At 33.2% G+C, this 4,404-nt stretch overlaps 1 long non-coding RNA gene across 1 annotated transcript; it reads right to left on the bottom strand.

The window, feature by feature from the left end:
• Positions 1-1,555: 1,555 nt before the first annotated feature.
• Positions 1,556-4,344, bottom strand: LOC114074812. Its single transcript, XR_003575093.1, has 2 exons — positions 3,985-4,344; positions 1,556-2,016 (listed from the first exon to the last, which is right to left on the bottom strand). It is a non-coding gene; the product is annotated as an uncharacterized LOC114074812 (long non-coding RNA).
• Between the last annotated feature and the right edge of the window lie 60 nt (positions 4,345-4,404).

The following is a 4,404-nucleotide window of genomic DNA, read 5'->3' as shown; positions in this document are numbered from 1 at the left end:
GAGGCTTGACCTTGAAAATCTAGCCTTCTTCTTCAAGCTTGTGAAGAGACAATTATTTGGGGAAGAACATTGATAAACTTTGAGAATTTAGAAGAATGGTTTCAATTAGGGAAATTTTTAGGTAAATTTTTTTCTATAGGTTCTATAGTAGAAGGTAAAACGACATATTATTGGGTCAAAATAATTAGTAAAAGACCCAAAATCCTCTTTAAAATAATTGTGGGACATTCACCGACGTCCTGACCTACGGTCCTAAGGTACCACTACGGATTGTCCTAGTTGACCATGGGTAGGTTTAGAGACCACCATTTTTGGACCCCCAATGACAGGGCCACATGTAAGGGTTTTGGGTCCACCTATAGACCGTAAACCATAAACGTGGGTCAAAGCTTTTGATCCTAAAATTTTCTAAGTGTGGGACTCACGAAGAGACGTACCTACGACTTGTGCATTGAATGATGGACCGTCCTAGTATGCCGTATCAAAGTACTCGAACAAGGAATATTAAGAAGGATTTCGATTGTCCAACCACGGTCCCACAAGCAATCCGAATGTCAGTCCATCGACCATCAGGGTTTCGTTGGTACAAGCACCAGTTTTAGAAACAACTAACACTACCCATCTTTTAAAATTCGAGGTGTTACAACCTACCTCCCTAATTACTTTCATAAAATAAAATATTTCTAAAGAGTATTATTTTAGCCTTATATATTTCTAAAGGTGTTGTTTTTAAAATTCGTACATTTCTAAAAGGGTAATTATTTTACCATTACATATTTTTAAGGGCAATTATTTTAGCCTTTAAGCTAGTTTCAAATCAATTTGCGAGTACTAAAAATGAGTTTTCCTTTAATTTCCTAAACTTAAAGGGCTATTTGAATATTATTTTTAGCCTTTTGAAACATCGTTTGGGTACTTTAAACTTTGAGTTTTCCTTTCCTTAACTTGAAAGTCCTAAACGAATATGGATTTCTTTTTAACGTTTAAGTCCTAAATGAATACGAATAAATAAACTTACAATGTGAACCTATTTTCAAGAAAACATATTTTCTATCATTTGTTCTAAAAGTGTTACCAAAACGTTTATAAGACAATTATACAGATGTTAACAAATAATATTAGCCCGAATAAATAGACTTCAAAATAAAAGACAAACAATTTAATATATCAAAACTGACGAGTTGTTCAAAATATATGCAAGAACTGGTTAGTAAATCACAACAATACAATCAAAGATATAAAAGGAAGGCTAATAAGAATTGACTCCTAATTTATGAGACAACAAACATAATAATAATCCTAATTGTTGTTTGCCTAATATTTTTGGCCAATAATGAGTTCCAAAGTCGAAACTCGATCCCTACAGATGTACATTTAATATAACAAGAGATGAAAAAATATTGTATTAAAGTGAGAACAAAATATGATATGAGTAAAAATGGCACTCAAGATATTTTAACTAGCAATATTCCAATACAAAAAAGTGGTCATGATCCACACACAAGTTAGCGAATTCATGATATGTATAGCAACAACATTTGGAGGAGAACATAAGTTAATTAAGTTGTTTGGCATTACAAAAAAAAATATCACACTCCGAGCCTACATCCTTGACATGGACGACACTAGAGAACAATTGGCTTCATCTAGTGAACCCTTGGCCTAGCTCATATCTTAGCGGAAGACTTACTATAAACTCAAATATAAAGTTTTAACATGAATGTATCAAATACATAGCTTAGAACATTTAAAAATATTCAAACTGACCACAAGGGCAACTCAAGTCTAAAACATTAAAAAATAGGAAATGAAACAAACTTCTCAACTACTACTTTCTTTGTATGAAGCTTCTAATGTTATCACGGATATCAGGACAAGACCTTCAATCATCCTAAAAGAAATTGAAATCATACAAATATTTGAGGGATCCACTAAAAGCAAGTGGGCTGACCAAACAACTTTGGGACTGCAAGTGGTATCAACGAAGTGTCTATTGATGATCCTGATTACCTATTTCTGCATCACGAAAGATGATGGACAAAAGGCATCAGTACATGGAATGTACAAGGAAAGGTGTAATATAAAACATGACATAAGCGTTAAAAGAACTAAAGAAACATACTCACCTCATTTCAACTTAAGGTACTCAAACTCGAAAATACTCAACTTAGTTCAATAAGAAGCAATAATAGAGATGCATTATAAAGAAAGCTTTAAACAGTAGGTAAAGAATCAATTTATTAAAAATACAATAATAACTCAGTTCGTATGTACCAAGTAACTCAACTTGGGAGATTCTCTGACCGACAACCATCACTATAAGTTATGTGATAATACAACATCCCTCCCACGCTGCCAAAACTTTTCTATACCTTCCCGGGGTATAGAACTATTCAACTAAGTTGATCCACTAAGCTGTTATCAAAAAGTAAGAAGGAATAATCTAAAAAGTATGACACATTTTACCCATGTTGGCTACATGGTTTGAGATGAATGTGAGCTATTTGAACTCGTCCTTATATCGATGCCCAATACTACTTACAAAATGTAACTAAGCTCATATATTTAAAAACATTTCGTCATCCACAAATTTTGAGATTATTACTCAAAAGATTTCTCTTAAAAGAGATATTACCCAAAACTCCTCATGAACTCATTTGGAAATTGATGTTTCCCCTCCTTTAATATTGAAAAAATATTTACGCTTGGGAATACTTAGTCACCATATATTCATTTTAAAATATATTAAAATCAACTCTCCTCTTCCTCATACTCAAGTACTCAAATCGTAAAACAAGTTTAAAAAGATTGTAAAAGACTCCTCAAGATGACTTGAAAGAACTCTCAAGACTTAACTAAACTTTTCCTTAAGTTTGAATTAATTCATGGGTTACAATACATGTTATGAAGGATCTCTCGATGTTTAGATGTATTTTAGAGTAGTAATAATCAGAAAGGAGTGAAGGTACGCTGTAAAAGAACTTAGATAGAGCAAATGACTGAAGACAGGATGGGGCAGGTGACCCTTGAGCACTAAGTGGAATGGGGTGCCAGCCCCTCAACTTCAGAGGCAATTTCCTTGCGCACTGCTAGCACAACGCGCCAACCCCCCGCCAAGAAAACCCGAGAATTTTAATTCTCATTTTCTGACCCTAATTTGCATAAAATTTAATGGTTTCCTAAAATTTTCCTAAGAATTAATTACCCAATACAAGTACACAAGAATCTACTAACAAAAACTCTCAAACTCATAAAATTGATGTCAAGAACTTATCAAACCCATCATAAATGATTTAAGAATGACTTCTTCAAGAAAAATCATCAAGAACTCAAATCTTTCAACCTGAAGAACGAAATTACGGATAAAATCACATGATTGACGTATTGGTGAAGGAACCCTACACTATGAGATGTCATATACCTCTTAGGGATCAAACCCTTGGGGAATTTCATAGACAAATCTCTAGAATCTTGACGAACGCCTTAAACCTCTCCTCTTTTCTCCTCTTGAACTTCTATCTAAAACTTTAAGCGTATTTAGGATTGTGAAAACATATCCAAATCAGTTTAGACCCCTAAAATATTACTAAAGATCTTTTGAGTTTATGGGGTAAGTAAAAGATCAAAATGCACCTCATTAGTCGGGTAAATTTCCTTAACCAAAGAGGCTACATTTCAAACGGGAATATCTCCCTCATCCGAACTCAAAATTTGGACTCGAAAAAAATATTTACGCTAGAACAAACATACCTAGTTCTCTGCTTTAAATAATTTTTGTTGGTAACTCTAACTTGTTTTAACTACAAATTCACAAAAAGAGAATAAAAGGAAAAGAATAATATTCATAAACTTAATTTTTTGGAGGACCACAAAGGATATTACTAACGCTAACACAGAATAAATCACACATATACACTTAAATCCTTCAAAATAGGATATCAGATTAGATACATGAATATGGAAGTAAGGTGAAAGGGAATCTACCTTGTGTTGGCATGCAAACGAAAGCTTTTGCGTCAAAAGATGTCAACTTCGCACTTCCTCGAACTCAAATTCAAAAACTAAAAAAAATAGGACAAGAAGATGAAATAATTTTTGAGCTCTAAATTCTTGAAGTGTATTGTGTTTTGTGTTATTTTGTTCTTTATTAATACTATTTTGATGGATGCCCTTTTAGACGATTTTTGAATTTGTTTTTTTGATCATTTTTTCTATTGTTGGTAGGTGTTTTTCGACCCTATTTTGAATACCCTTAATGAGAAGCAAATAAGTTCCTTTTTATATACAAATTGTGGCATGTATTCAAGAATTGAAAATTTTAATACATGGCTGCCAAATCTTAGAAGAAAAATCTCTTATGAATCCACTTTCACATTGATTTAAGGTTGGAGGGGGGGGGGGGGG

This window comes from Solanum pennellii, chromosome 11 (genome assembly GCF_001406875.1).
Source record: "Solanum pennellii chromosome 11, SPENNV200".
Classification (NCBI taxonomy): Eukaryota; Viridiplantae; Streptophyta; class Magnoliopsida; order Solanales; family Solanaceae; genus Solanum; species Solanum pennellii.
The sequence above is the reverse complement of the archived record's forward strand: the minus strand, read 5'-3'. Positions and strand labels throughout refer to the sequence as shown.